Source organism: Abramis brama (genome assembly GCF_963993115.1).
Source record: "Abramis brama genome assembly, chromosome: 8".
Taxonomy (NCBI): Eukaryota; Metazoa; Chordata; class Actinopteri; order Cypriniformes; family Leuciscidae; genus Abramis; species Abramis brama.
In genome coordinates this window covers 17454684-17471424 of record NC_139970.1, presented here as the reverse complement: position 1 = coordinate 17471424, position 16741 = coordinate 17454684, and the positions used below count along the sequence as shown (strand labels likewise).

General features: G+C 40.1%; 1 long non-coding RNA gene across 1 annotated transcript; it reads left to right on the top strand.

The window, feature by feature from the left end:
• Positions 1 to 847: 847 nt before the first annotated feature.
• LOC311088477 lies at positions 848 to 4550 on the top strand. Its single transcript, XR_014607506.1, has 4 exons — positions 848 to 976; positions 4015 to 4057; positions 4169 to 4213; positions 4460 to 4550. It is a non-coding gene; the product is annotated as an uncharacterized lncRNA (long non-coding RNA).
• Positions 4551 to 16741: the final 12191 nt, after the last annotated feature.

Here is a 16741-nt window from a genome sequence, read left to right as displayed (position 1 = left end):
TTCTGTACTGGTTAAATATTTGGACTTCCAAATGTTGCAAAAATTGTGCTTGTTCATTTTGAATAATGTTACTACATAAACTGACAGCAAACCAAACAATAAAGATGTAGTGATTAAACTTATGTCACATCCGTAACATGCTCACAATTAAGTTAAAAGTTTTGATTAAACAGACTAAACAGAGCTTAGTAACATAAAATATTCACATAATAAAGGTTTTTAATTTGCTTACAATTATCACATAAGACTCTGTGGCAATTATTCAGACAAGTGACCATTGCATAAACTAGTCCGATAAACTAGTCAGTCAGATTAAGATTCAAATTAGACCAACCTACGGTTTTATAACTGACTTAAAAAAAGTATTGACCAGTCTTGATTAGATTGTAAATTTGGTTGACAAGGGTAAAGACATGTTAGATGTCTATTGAGAAAAGCTTTAATAAAATCTGCAGAACTTTTTGAAAAAAAAGTGTTTAAGTAGACACAAAGTAGGACATGAACAAGCGTGAGCTGTTTAATAAGACAAGTAAACACGGTAGACAGTGACAGGATGTGACGGTTCTGCTGTGGAAAATGAGCTCTGTGGTTTCACTGGTCACTGAAGACAAGAGCACAAAACTAATCCGATTATATTGTTACCATCCATTATATAAGTACTGTATATGTGAGCATTGCATTTAGGTGACCTGTGTTTGGATTTACATGTTTAATAATTATTCTAATTCTAAAAACTATTCTTAATAATTAAGTATTTTCTCATCAGCTGTCTTAGTCATTGCCCTCTGTCTTCACCTCTTCCTTTACTAGTTCAGTCTCTACAGCACGTCTACAAGCCTTTAAGATACTGAGTGGACAGTGTGATAGTTTGTACTCCTTTACAGCCCTTAAACTGAGTGTCCTGTTATGGCAAATTTTCAAACCAGGATTCTTCATCTGGATCTCTGTGTCGTCATTATTCTCCTGACTTACACAGGTACTGATTTAAGATCAAGATTTATTTACTCTTCTTACTTTCGTCTCAAAACCGATAAATAGGATGTAGCCTTTGCATGTTGGTATAAAGCCTAACATAGTTTGTTATATAATAATAATATTATTATTTAACATTTTACAATTTAGTTGTTGTTAAAAGTTGTATCCTATTGTGCTTTTTTTTTCTTTTCTTTTTTTTAATCAGGGTTTAAAGATTAAGCACCATATGAACAGTGTTGCGTGTCTCATGAGTTTTTCTACTGCATGATGACAGTGAAATTCTTTTCACAATTTTACCATCCAGGGATGCGTTTTTCAAATGCATTGTAAGCCTTAGTAGTTGTTTAATTTTCTGTCTTTTCATCAGATTATTCCAAATCAAATCAAGAGCGAAGCATTCGGCAGCACATCGACAAAACAGGCTTGTGGCCAGGCAGTGTTCTGTCCGCACATTGAAAATAGTTTTTTCCCTGCCGGTCCTCCGCTTCAGGGGATCAAGAACAAATCTCGAATTCAAGCTCGAATTCGATTCAGGTTCAAGATGCTTGCTATTCCCATCATTGTGAGTCAGATCAAATCTGAGGATTGGTTTGCCACAATAGATCTAAGGGACGTATACTTCCACATATCCATCCTTCCATCTCACAGGAAGTTCCTGAGGTTCGCTTTTGGGGGCGAAGCATTCCAATATTGGGTTCTTCCGTTTGGCCTAGCTCTCTCCCCTCATACGTTTGCATGGATGCAGCTCTAGCTCTGCTGAGGCTTCAGGGTATCAGGGTGCTAAATTATATTGACGACTGGCTTATTATGGCCCAGTCACTTGAGCTTGCAGTTCGGCATTGAGATGTTGTCCTTGCCCACGTCCAGAGCCTGGGGTTGAGACTCAACACGAAAAAAAGCGTGTTGGCACCAGCCCAAAGAACCAAGTTCCCGGGAGTGCTGTGGGACTCTGTCACGATGCAGGCACAATTGTCTCCTGCACGGAACGAGTCCATCCTGGCCACGGTGACCAGGATAAAGCTAGGCCAAGCCATCACTGTAAAACATTTTCAGAGAGTGTTAGGGCTCATAGCAGCATTGTCCAATGTCATTCCATTCGGCCTACTGCACATGAGGGCCCAACAGTGGTGGTTGAAAACCATGGGGTTTTCCCCGAGGGGGAAGCCATTACGCATGATCAGGGTGACGTGCAGATGCCTTCATTCCCTATCTATGTGGAAAAAAAATGTTCTTTCACAAGATTTCTGTCACAAGGCCCCGTGCTGGGAGTTTCGCCAGAAAGCCTCCTCCCAGACCTCAGGGGTCACCACGCAGACAATGGCACCTCTGAGGAGGGATCTGCTTCTACAGGCCAGGGGCTCAATATTCACCCTCGACCAGACCTGTGGAAACTTTGGGCCTGGACCCCTGAGGGGGTTCAGTACCTAGAGGCTGGCCTGTCGGCTGGAGTGGTTGAGACCATTCCACAAGTAGATTGTACGGCCTAAAGTGGAATGTGTTCCCACTTGGTGTAGAGAGCGTGAGGTGGACCCAGTTAACTGCCCGGTGGCTTCAGTGCTGGAGTTCCTCCAAGATCGCTTCTCGGCTAGTCTTACCCCGTCCACACTCAATGTGTACATGGTTGCCATTGCGGCTTTCCACGCAATGATATATATGATATTTTTTTCAAGATATATATTCAGAGGTCCTCTTCATGGCGGAAGTCAGACCAGTTGCTGGTGTGTTTCGGGTCGCCCAAGAAGGGGCTTCCCGCATCTAAACAGACCATCAGCAACTGGATCGTTCAGGCAATGTGATTGTTCTGGCTGTGAAGGCTCATTCAACCAGAGGCATGGCGTCCTCTAGAGCCCTCCTTTCAGGGGCCCCGATCCAAGAAGTGTGCAATGCAGCAGGATGTGCCACCCCTCATACTTTTATCAGATTTTATAGCCTGGATATTCCTTCTACGCCAGGCACTCTAGTGCTCTTGTCCTAAGTGTGCCTGTGTGCAGTTTCACACTGGAACAGGCAGGGCTCAATGTGGCATAGTGTGTACTCGTTCCCCAAAGTGTCGTATCGACGCAGTTCGAGTTCCCTCGAAAGGGAACGTCTCGGGTTATGACTGTAACCCTTGTTCCCTGAGAAGGGAATGAGACACTGCATCCCTCCGCCATGCCTTCCCCTGCCTAGGAGCGACTTGCTTCATCGCAGAAGCTAACTCTGTTGTGTGCTGGCGTCCCTTTGTAGCTTCCGTGTATGCCGTCACATGTTACGTCCTGACGCAGCACCAATCAGGATTGGATTAGTTTCATTCATACTTCAGATGCATTACGCTAAGGGCGTTCCCCAAAGTGTCGTATCGACGCAGTGTCTCATTCCCTTCTCAGGGAACAAGGGTTGTTCTCTGGTCTGACTCCAGTTTGAACTGAACACCACTAGTACAGTTTCTGACATTTTATTGTGTGAGATTGTCCTGTTTTTGCTGATATGTCAGAGAACGAGCTCTTGAAGCTCCACCCTCTTCATGAAAGGGGGTCGGGAGATGCAGCTCATTTGCATTTAAAGGGACACATACAAAAACAGCACGTTTTTGCTCACCCCCAAAAAGTGGAAATTTTAACATGCTATAAAAAATCATAAGAAACTTTATTACAAACATATTAGGTAACACTTTAAAATAATGGTCCGTCATTAATAAGTAACTATGCAGGAAGTAATGCAGGACTAATGAGTAGTACTACATACAGTACATAGTACATACTACACTACATAGTAGTACATACAAGCTTGTTTCTATATTAGTTAATAGTAGTAGCTAAAGTGTTAATGTAGTACTACTCATTAGTCCTGCATTACTTCCTGCTTAGTTACTTATTAATGATGGACCACTATTCTAAAGTGTTACCAAATATGATTTTTTTTGCCTTATTAGCCATAGCAAAATCGTCAACCATTTTTAAAATGTAAATTCCATCACATTAAATTGTTAATGGGCAAATGAAGTAAACTTGTGTGAAAAGTTTGTTTTAAGAGACATTCTGTTCTACTTCATTGTAACAGGAAATTGAGGCAGAAGATCAGCTCTGGATCACATGAGGAGGATGTAAGTATTTACCACATAACAGGTTATTATTAGGCTCCTGTATCTTAACTGGTTTGAGAAGTTAAACTTCTTGTGATATGTTTTCTTACTATTTGTGCATGATCTGCCCAGGTGAAGATGATCTCTCACGTTGACAGACACACAATAACAGCCTGTGTAAGTCAGTTCAACTTGACCTCCTACACACCTCAATCCTGTCTGTTCACTGGTTCATCTATTTATGGCCCCCCAACTGCTGCAAAACATAACAAATTGTAAAACAAGTTGTAAAAACTCTTATTTACATGTAGTTAATACTAATAGTCTACATTTTTATTATCAATAATATTATAATTTCTGAATTGCATAGCAGAGCTGAAATGTTGTTTGTGTTTGACTTGTTTTTCTCTTTGTTTTCATCAGGTCTACAGTCTTCATACAGTTTCATGAACATGATCTTTCCTTCTCAAGACACCAGTTTATGTGTCTGCCACTCATCAGATGAGCATCTCAATACAGGAAGCTGTTTGTCAGTCATTTTCATGTGTTAGAACAGGACTGTCCCAAGAATCAGTACAGTCTCAAAGGATCTGTGTGTGCATGTGTTTTTGTCCCTTATAAATGTAAAGCATTTAAAAGTCCTTTTCATTTTCAGAGGAACATGAATTTTAAACTTTGATATGTTTGACTATACTATAATTTACCATTATAATCAGGATGTTGCCAGGTGAAAAGAACACAGATCTGACAGGGTAAACAGGGTGATTTATTGATGGTTTGTTGCAAAGAAATTTTTTAACAAATGTGAACACAGAAATAATTTTGTTCTATTAAATTTGACTTATTGCTGATGTGACTGACAGTGCAGATACAGACTTCAGGAGTTCTTTCTTACTACAGGAGAATGTACTCAGTTACCAATGTAACCTCGGTTCCCCGAAATAACAGGAACGTGAACTGTGTCGCTAGACGCATTGGGAAAACTCCTTTTTCTCCGATTTACTGAAGCTTATAGAATCACGCAGTGTAACTGCACGAACCAATGGCTGAGCAGCGTAGCTGCCCGAACCTTTGGCGTGAAAGCGAGTGAAAGCCCGCCAATATGGGCAGGGCTACCCCTCTGGATAATGAGGGCATTCTGCCATAGGAACTCAGGTCAAGTCGACTGAAGCAATGAACGCCGAGTAATGCAGCATGACAGCACGGCAAGTTACTCAGTTCTCATTCCCGTTAGTAACAGAGTACGTTCCCTATCGGCATGGTTCCCTCGTACTGCGTTTTTAGACGCATTAGGAACCCAGTCCAATCGCGGCGTGCTTATAACTGCGGAGCGACAATCATTCTAAGGACTTGGCCCAGGATGCTTGAATAAGGGCCCAAAGGGCACCAAGGCTAGGTAGGGTGAGTTAACCACCCGGTACTAAGAGACTCAGACCGTATGTCGGAGCCACAAGGAAGGGTTCTAGTGGGTTGAGCTCATGTAGAGGTCAAAGCCCAGCTACACAGATAGGACCCATGCTTGCATTCTAGGTTGTTCCTGCCTACGGACTGGCCAGCCACAGGAGTGGGGAATGCTGCTATGGCCACCACATAGACCTTGAGTGTGGACGGGTGTGACCCTTGTCCAGCAGCCCCTGAAGGAAAGACAGTATCAGTGAAATATCCGGTACTCCGGGTCTTTGCTCCGGGATGTGCACCAGCTGGAGAAGACAGACCACTTAAGGGAATATAGGTGTCTAGTGTACGGGGCTCTACCCTCAGAAATGGTAATTGGGACCCTCGCGGAGAAAACCACAGGCTCCTGTCGAGAGGCCAGAGTGAAGGGCCCACAACTCTAGGTGGGGGTGCCAGATCATTCCTCTCGCTTGGGAAAAGAGATACTTCCTCAGGTGAATTGGTCATTGCTCAGAGCAGCCCCATGATTCTGGGAACTATCACTGGTTTCGTCAGAAGGGGGCCTGGATATGGAAGTAGGCATCTTTCAGATCCACTGAGATGGCACACTTTTTGTGTCAACATTTGTTTCAATGTTAACATCTTTAACCAGGGCAGGGTCCGGTCTCGTCCATGGAACGGAGGAGTTTTGCCTGAAAGAACTGTAGGACCACAATCATACTTGTCAACATTCCCATTTTTCCCGGGAGTCTCCCGTATTTCACACCCATCTCCCGCCCCCCTCCGTTTTGTTATTTCTCCTGGGAAACTCCCGTAATTTGTATGGTCCAAACCTTGTTATATGAATAAACACATCAAAATATTATTCCAAGGTTGTCCAGTTGCCAGATCTTGTATGAAAAGAATGAAGCCATACTGACAATGCCCACACCTTTTGCAAAGTGTGTCGCACAGACTTTAATATCGGACACTGTAGGTAAAATTAAGTTACTCAGCACATTAAATCACAAATGCACAATCGCGCAGTGGAGACACAGAAGTTGTGTCTCAAATTTCAATTTATGTAATAAAATTTGTAAAAATAATAAAAAGAAATAACGTGACTTATTCATGTTTCTTTTTATTTATTTTTTATTAATAATTATGTATTATGTATTTATTTGTGTATTTATCCTCCATGTCTGAAGCAGCCAATGACATTCTGTCATCAGAGAGATCCTCTTCAGATCCCCTGAACGAGACCAGGTCGCTCGTGCCAGAAGAGGGACGCTGGTCTTCATGGGAAAAGAGCACTGGAGAATCCTCTCTTTGTGGGGAGAGTGAGGCACGAGGGAGCTGTACCGATGTGAGCTCACTCGTGCCCGATCGCTCGATCCTGGGAGGAAAAGCTGCTCTCTGAAAAGAAAAGAAAGAGATCCACGGGTAGAGAGAGGCGAGACTCATGCTCTCACAGTGATAACAGCTCTTCTCAGTGAGCTCTTCTCTTTCTACGCTTCTGCGTGGGAATTTCCCCAGAAAGGCGACGCAATCATGGTGCTCATCAAAAGCTACACTCGTGACGCAACATTTGCCACATGCGCATGAAAGTTGCTCAAAATTAGCTCTTTAAAGAATAACCGGATAGCCGCAGGGGAGATCACTGAATCAGCTTGCGTGCTGCTCATCAATCCGCTTGCTTGCAGAGCGGCGATCAGTAAGCTAATAATAGTGGTGGGCAGATCGAGGCTTCATGGAACATTGAAACAGTTGAAGCAAATGTGCCGTATTGTGTCGAGGCTTCGAAACAATCCGACACCCGTCTCCATGGTGACCCCTAGTGGTCAAAACAGTGTAAATGCAACAAAAACACCTTTTACAAATCTATTGCAAATGTTTTAATGAAAGTAAGTATCTTTCAAATGCAATTATCTAATCATCTAATTAGATTATCAAGTGTCTATATGTTATTTTATCAATTGTCAGGGTTTGCTTTGTTTGTTCTATGAATGTCTCAGCTAAACAGGCCAATAAGAGACTAGTTCTACAAATGTATAAAAATGATCAGAGATCAGGTAAAACCCACAGACACTTGTTCATTGATTCATGGGCTGACAGAGATCTGGTAGGCTTTTATGCCTTAGGTTTGTGCAGCTATACTGCTCAGCCATTGTTTCGTGCAACTCCGTGGCAAGACCATTGACTCATGCAGGTAGCCTACACTGCGTGATTCTATAAGACCTTATGTAGCCCCACCCCTTTTCAGTGCTGCGCTCGTTGTCTTTTGACTTCCGGTTTTATTTTCACAGCGATCTTGCGTATTTATGAATGAACGGCTCGTTTTAAAATCTTCCCGGTCTACTGACATTTGTTAAGACATCTGGTTTAAACATTACAATCCTCATGATAACTTTCGTTAACTTTATATTAAGTAAATCCACTTCAAAAGCTAATTACTCCTGGACAGCAATGCCATAGGAATATACAGAGCGACCACAAAAGCGGAAGTTCAAAGACAATATTCTAAAGATGGCGGCGCCCTTGTTTCTCTGGCGCATAAGGTCTATAAGCTTCAGTAGAAAAAGGAGTTATCCCAATCTAGCGAGTAGCGACACAGTATGAGTGAACCATATTAGGGAACACAAAGTGGCACCACATTGAGCTGGTGCAGTAATGCAGTATTATGCCTGACGTGGATAAACAAAATAACCCAATGCAGACATAATAACAGAAATATATTCCATTGTAAGTGTCATATTGCTTAATCTAAATGTTGTAATGCATGAAGGGTGAACTGTTAATGGAACTGGAATTAATGGTATGGAATTAAATATGTGCTGCTATTTGAAAACTGATATATGTCGCTGTAAGTCTTCTGAAGCGACACAATCGCTGTGTATAGTAAACTGGTAATTCAAGCCTTTTTTTTACTCTTTTAAATCAAAACATTGATCAATTCCAATGTCAAATCAAATCTCAAATCATTTTAGGATACAAATTTAATAATAAGAGAGTCTGTAGCAACTCCTAAATGGAAAATGTTGACTTTATTTCAGAGATGCAAAACCTCCCAGTTGTGGTTGAAGTGGTGTTCTGTTACCATGTTAAGTTGAAATGGCTGCTCATGCAATCAGAGTCTTAGCAAGGGTATCCGGAAAGCCTGGCCCCTAGAACGTCACCACCTTTCTCCTCTCTAGCAATGACCCTGCATGTAATGCTTGTGTATTTCCATTAATTTAAGAATTATTGTATCTCATGTCACTCATTTCTAAGGATTCAAGTGTCATGCATTTTGTGCATGCGCTTCATTGTGCAGCTAATAGGGTGAATCATTGTGCTTCTCTGTCACAAGCTCTCTGTGACTATACTTGTTTCTTGATTGTCTTTTCCTGTCACTCTAAATCATCACTGTTTTACTACAAGTTGTGTTTAGTATCATGAGTTCTAAACTCAGTACTTTGCTCTTCTGCATTACATTACATTAAGTACACTAAAAAAATCCTAGCAGCAATATTTTTTAAACAAATTGTTTACTAAATACTAAATATTCAACTAAATATTCTGGGGGTATGGTAAAAAAAATGCTGGCGGTGGCTGACAACTTTTTTCAATAAATCCTGGCTGGGAAAGAGTTAAAGATTGCTGAATTCAGTTTGATTAAAGGTTTTTGTTTTCATAGTATTTCAAGCACATTGTGAAATCATGTAACTTATTCCACATCATTTAATCATTGTTATGTTACTTAGCTTCAATAAACTCATCAGCTTTTTTTGCCCTCTTTCACATCCTCACTTACTAGTTCAGTCTCTACAGCACGTCTACAAGCCTTTAAGATTCTGAGTGGACAGTGTGATAGTTTATACTCTTCAGAGCTCTTAAACTGAGTGTCCTGTTATGGCAAATTTTCAAACCAGGATTCTTCATCTGGATCTCTGTGTCGTCATTGTTCTCCTGACCTATACAGGTACTGATTTAAGATCAAGATTTCTTTCCTCTCCTTACTTGTTTCATGATGTCTTCGTCTCAAATCCGATAAACAGGATACATTATGCTAGCTGATATGAGTATAAAGCCCAACATAGTTTGATAAATAAATTACTATCTTACCATTACTGTAGTTGTTGAAAAATATATCAGGTTAAAAGATTAAGATCCATATAAACAAGGTGTCTCATCAGCTTTTGTATGTGTGCATTGTTTCTACTGCATGATTTTACCATTCACTGAAGTTACTGTAAAACTTCAGTAATTGTGATTCAGTAACTCTTTTCATCAGATTATTCCAAATCAAATCAAGAGTAAAGACTTCGACAGCACATCAACAAAACAGTGTTTGTGGGGGAAACAGTTACACTTTACTGCAACAAAACCAAACTTGATGACGATTTCACATGGAAAATGAACAGCTCTGTTATTTTTAGGCAGGCCCCTGAGAGTAACATAACTATGAGAAACTTCAGCTCAAACAGGATTCAACCCAGCAGTTCCAAGAGAGTTAAAAATACATCAAATACAAGGGACTGATACAGAAAACTACACTTGTTATCCAGCAGAAATAAGATGGACATTAAAAATAACAGGTTATTCCATGATTTAATTTGTTGTACTTGTTCCCTTTCGGTCACGTTCGACGCCACGTCAGACTGACCGACGAATAGGAATTTTGCTAGAGAGGCCAATCTACTTAGAGTGTAACTAAAACGGTAAGGGTGGATTTCCTGCAGGGGTTCAGTCTGCAAGACTGTTAAATGACTTAAGAAACATTATTAGCAAGATGGTAGAAAACTGTAAATTTCTTGTTTATTACCACCCACTGCTACTTATACCAATGACGGAAATAAGCACAGTTACAATAGCTTAATATGTGGGAGAGCGTTGCTATATAGTGACAATATTGTATTGCAATATGCAGCACTTCAAAGTCAATACCAAATCAAAACTAGTTAACACATTATTTGTAATTGAAAAGGTTGAATGACAAAATATGGTTATGGTTACACTTAAAATAGTTAATAGTTACACTTAATAGATGTATGAGATGATAATAACTTATACCATTAATCTTACCCAGCATGTATGTAAATGTTATCTGAGAGATAGATGGAGAGAGAGAGAGAGAGAGAGAGAGAGAGAGAGAGAGAGAGAGAAAGAGACAAAGAAAAGAAGAGGTAAAGAGAGAGAGCCCCAAGAAAGGAACCCAGAGAATAAGAAGAGAGCCAGAGCATAAAAGAGCCAGAGCAACAGTTTGTAACGATAAACTGGACGGAAGCAAATGCAAGTGCAAAGATGTATTTATTAGATAACAAATACTCAATGGTAAAGACAGATCGATGCAATAATATCTCCAGCGCTGAAGGCAGTCTCTCTTTGGGGGAAGCCGATGATCAGGAACACAGCCAGCAGGAGAGCGTGACGCAAGGACTGAGACAGGCAATTCCCAAGTGCAGCGTGAAGGTGATGGTGAATCCGTGGTGAGATCAGAGGTGAAGTAATCCAAAGTCCAGTACACAGGAAACACGAAGGAACAGGAACAGGCACGAGGACAGGAAACTCAAACAACGATCTGACAACATGAGACAGGAGAGAGGGCATTAAATAAGCTGCTTAGATGACATACAGCTGCCGCTGATCGGGATGATTGGCGGCAACGCCCACCCGAAACAATGAACGTAACGAGACACACCCACACACACACAAACACACTAGACTAGAATGAGACAGCGGATCTACCAACCGTGACACAGTTTCAATCTTCTTTTATCCCTTCCGTGACCATGTGACTAAAACCCAAATGTGAGACGTTCAAACTGACCAATCAGATAATTACAACTTCCCCCACCGTACTAAAGCTGTGAAAATTCATAGACCCCCAAAATACATGCATCTTGGCCTATAGGCCTTGATCGCTATTAGCCCCTCTGTGCCTTTGGGAACTCCAAATGGTCCTTGTGGTAGAAAGAGGGGGTGGAAAACAGTAAAGCAAATGTCTTTGTTCATTTCAAATATCTTGGATTATTTGGAGAGGTCTACTTCTGTAAAATAGCTTGGACATTAACAATAACCTCAATGACCTGAGCAGTGAGGGCTTCTCCTTCGGGGAACCGAACCTAGGGCCCCTCCCCCTTAAGCGCATCACAAGCTGTGCAGCTTCTGGATGGAATTGCTGGTCCTTCTAAAAAAAGGTAAAAAAAAAAAAAAAAAATGGAAACCTTGCATTTCAATCGGGGATCCGAATTGGCTTACAAAGCACAAGGCGTGCCTTGCCCTGTTCAGGCTGCGAGCTCACTCAACAAGTAGTGTTGCATCCTCCTGGGCACTGGCACATGGCACCTCACTGACAATTATCTGAAGATCTGCGGGCTGGGTAACACCCAACACGTTCGCTGGATTTTATAGCCTACGTGCAGAGCCGGTATCCTCCTGTGTTCTCACCTCAAATGGGTAGAAGCACTGAGATGCCCGTCTCTTGACAGCTTGCTGTGCCTACAGTTGCGCTCATGTCTCCAGAGTGAAAAACCTGTTGAGTCCTCCGTCACCCTCGGCAGCCGGACATGGCAGAGCGTCTATATCCCGCTGAATCCTTGAGAACCGGGTCTAGGCTGGGTGCTATATGCGTGACCCTGCGGGGATCCCATTTGTTGCTTTTTTTCCACGGTTGCTCCTAAACGGAAGCCTGTGTCTTTCCCTTGGGAGAACCCATCTCTTAGGAGATTGAAGTCATCCCAGTAATTCCATATAAACAACCCCACGGGGTTAGTCCATATGTTTTCTCCACATGACTCCTTCAGGGAAGGATGTGGCTTCCACAGCGTTCCTTTTCCATGGAAAAGGCATGCTTTCCCAGTGTTATCCAATAGTCTCACTGAGTCGGAACAGCAGTAATGGACTTCTCTGTGTAAGCCCTGTCCCATCAGGTAAGAGGGAGTAGGGGGTTTACACAGGGCGCTGGATGGGGTCAGCAGCTGTGGCGCTTTGGTAGGGGATTCCTATTCGGTTGCGCATGTAACCCTCGTTCCCTGATGGAGGAAATGGAGATGCCACATCCCGTCGCCATGTCTCCTCGGCAAAAGCCTGAAGATGTGATGCACCTGCTGCTCATTATATACCCGTGCTGCGAGGCAGAGCAGCTGATGTACTTATTGCATGCCAATGTGCACTGGCTTGTTTTAGTTACACTCGAAGTAGATGAGATCTTTCATCTCTATAGTGAGATTCCTATTCGTCGGTCAGTCCGGTGTGGCGTCTCCATTCCCTCCTTCAGGGAACTAGGGTTACATACGTAACTGAGACGTTCTCTTTAAAAACAAGTGCATTACAGAAGAAATATAAATGTTTTTTTTGTTTTTGTTTTCGACTGACTAGTATCTAGTAGAATGCTGGTTGACTGATATCATGTTTGTTTGACTCTTTTGTGTCTGTCAGAAAACAGACCGGCGTCACCCAAACAAATGCCTCTCTACATCATCATCATCTCATGTTCTGGAGTCATTATGGCCTTTCTGATAATCAGCATCTGCATTCACATGTGAGAAACAATAATTTTTTGTTTGTATTTTTTCAGTTAGCTTTTATGAATAACCTTAACATATTTTCAAAATATACACGCATCACTACATTTATATAAATCTATATAAATAAAGTAAACTCAGGGCACTTTTATGTCCCAGGGGTTGATTCTTACGTAAACAGATTTTGGTAACCCTTTACAATACATGTGCACTAATATGCATTAATTCATCCTTAACTAATGCTTATTGTATGTTATTGTATGACTTTAAACTTTATAGATTAACTAAATTATTCAATAATGATAGCCACATCAGCAACTAAAGAAGAGTCTATCTGTTTAATATATTAAGTCATTTATGAATTGCCATTATTAAATGCGTCCTCATGGATTTATTACCTATCCACCTTATTCTTGACGAGCTTACTGCGTTTTGAAATATGGGCGCCTTCTGCCCCTCAGAAAATTCCACTCCCTTCTGAAAATTACACCCATTTTTGGATACTTTTTAACATGACTTCGTCATTTATTTCTGCTGCTTTTCAAATGCTATTTATTCATAGATTTTAAATCTTTACTCTTGTGCCAGACCCAGGCTTTTTAACATAAAATACTAAAATCGATCTTACAAATTTTTTTTAAAATTAAATTTATGTTGATGTAAGGAATGTAAGAAATAATCACAAACCATTCTTCATTTATTGTGTGAAAATTATTTACATATTTACACAAACTATGACTCATAATTTCTATGACCAACAATTATGACACTAATACATTGTCAAAACAATAATTTCTATTTTTTTATCAATTTTGATGAGTAAAGAAAATAAAGAAAAGTCTATATATTTGTACCATATACATTCAAGCTGTAATTTAGTTCAATTAAGCAGGTGTGAAAATATTATTAAACTGAAGATACACAAAGGCCTACATAAAATGCTAGTCTTAGCAAGACATACATGATAGACATTTTATTTTACAAATGTTTAAAATGTATATACCATGTATATGCTATTAAACAAGTATTTGAGATGTGATGGAAATAACTCTTTGATTTAAATGTTTTGGCTGAAGTTTGCATGCTTAAAAAATAAAAATAAAAATCAGAACCCCATGGGTTTCTTGTCTCCATTTTTAAAGAATGCTAGGTAATGAAAGGTTGTATATAATGAGACATGTCTTAAACTATTGTATAATACTTGTTGATGTACATGTTTAATTGGTTATTTCAAAAGATTTCTACTGATGAAGTATGTTTGTGAGCTGTTTAATTCATACATTTAAAAAATAATATTAAAACTAAATAAAGTTACACCTGACATAATTCTTTAAGGTTTCATATAGAACATTTACTTCTGAGAGTAGATATATTTACTGAAACATGTCAATTAAAAATGTCACACAGAGACATTCTAACAGCACTGGCATTTAGTATATCGCTTACGTGAAACAAGGTTAAACGTCACAGAGAAACTGTGGTGATTCTCAAATGAAAGGTGCTAGCGTGATGTTTCCTGGGCTTTATACATGTGTTAAGAGGGTTGTTTGTGAAAGTCCACATGGTGAAAAGAGGTAATTTTTCATTGCATGACTACATGCACGTCCATAAACTGAACTGCATTCTGTGATGTGAAAATGCTTCATAATTTAACAGGAAACTGAGGCAGAAGATGAACTCTAGTCTCAGTAAAACAGTTCTACCAGAAAGACTCGGGAGATAAAATGATGTAACGAAGCATACATTTATTGACAGCTCAGCAAGCATTATTATAAATTTCTTTGGCGTAGGCCCCGTCCATAGTTCGTAATCCGAGGGTAGCGGATCTGCATCTCCTACCTGAAGACGAAGGCAGGGGCGCAGCCGACCCCCCTGGAAGGTAAGGACAGGACCATCCTGGTGGTGGTGGGGAGGGTGGAGGTTGTTGTCGCGTCGGCATCTGCGAACTCAAACATGTGTAAGTACCGATCTTTTATACGAAAAGTATAAAGATGTGATTGGATAATAATGAAGGTAATAAGTGATGAAATAATTGAGTCTTCCTGGCAGAACTTAGGCTAAAGCTTTCATTCCAGGAGGGTGTAAGTATATTTAACACACCACAGGTTACTTTTCAGCACATAGGCTACACTAGGGGATCTGTTCTGGAATTCTGTGAGAAGTTAAAGTCTTGCAGTATATATTTATTTAAGTTTTCTTTTTCCTTCTATGTGTGCATAATCTGCATATGTGAAGATGATCTCTCACTGTGACAAACATACAATAACAGCCTGTGTAAGTCAGTTCAACTCGAAACCACCTACCCCCACAAAGTCAGTTCGACACCTCCATCATGTTCACCACATCATGTCTGTTCACTGTCCCCATCTATTGCTGGCCAAAACTGCTGCAAAACATAAACTGACACACACACACGCACTTCTCGATGGAAAAACTACTTTGTAAAATCACTTTTGTTCCATCTAATTGAAAAGAGGAATGAAATGCCTGTTTGTGTTTGACTTGTTTTATCTTTGTTTTCATCAGATCTAAAGTCTTCCTACAGTTTCATGAACATGATCTTTCCTTCTCAAGACACCAGTTTGTGTGTCTGCCACTCATCAGATGAGCATCTCAATACAGGAAGATGTTTATCAGTAATTTTCATGGGTTAGAGAATGGGACAATCCCAATAAAATGTATGGATTTGTATGAGCATGTGTTTTTTCATTGAAGAATCTACCAAATAAATGTCTTTGTTATATTTCTTTAGATAGAGGAATATAAACTGATATGCCTGACTAGCTCATTCAAGTGAAAAGAAAACAGAAAAGATTTGATATGGTAAACAGAGTGATTGAAAGATTGTTTGTTGCTAAGAACTATTTAATAAATGTGAACATACATAAATCATTTTGTACTTCCATATTGCTAAAGTGCAGGATGTGATGTTCTTACTGCAGGAGAACACAAGGTGGCGCCATAACAAACACTGCTGATGCAGAAATGCAAGAAACCAGGAAAGATGAAGGAGAGTCTTTCTGAAAACTTGAGTGGTGATTTTAGGCGAAACAGTGAAACTTAAAAGAGATTATGGATTAAAATGAGCATTTAACATATTTCACCTTCCCTAATCCACATGAACATACACATTGTGTTTGGATCTGCGGTTTCAGATAAACAGTCTAAATAATTCATATAGTTTTAATTTGTTTGATTAAAAAATGAAGGTGGTACATCACACTTAAAGGGATAGTTCACCCAAAAATTAAAAATTACCTCATGATTTACTCACCCTCAATGGATTATGGATTTACTTTTATCATGGATAGATGCACTTTTTTGGGCTTCAAAATCTCATACTCCATCCACTGCCATTATAAAGCTTGGAAGAGCCAGGACATTTTTTTTATATATAACTCTAACTATATTCGTCTGAAAGAAGAAAGTCATATACACCTAGGAAGGCTTTGAGGGTGAGTAAATCATAGGGTAATTAAAATTTTTGGGTGAACTAATCCTTTAAGTTGCTTAAGTGTCAGGAAAATCCTTTATTGGACAATTTATTTAAACCAATTTTCAATAATTCAATGGTCCACTCAATAATAATAAAAATTCTCCATTAATGGAAACAGGTCCTGTCCCAGTATACACAATTGTGATGTTGGCCATTTCAGAGCATGTGTATCTACAGGAACTAACTGCACAAGACTGATCCAGGGCAAAAAAGGGCAAAAATCAGTGCCCTTAACACACACTAAATCCTAACTGCTCTACTGCTCTATAAACAAATAATCTTTAATGCCGCTTCAGAGAAATATTTGAAGCTATGCGTATCCCTTCATGT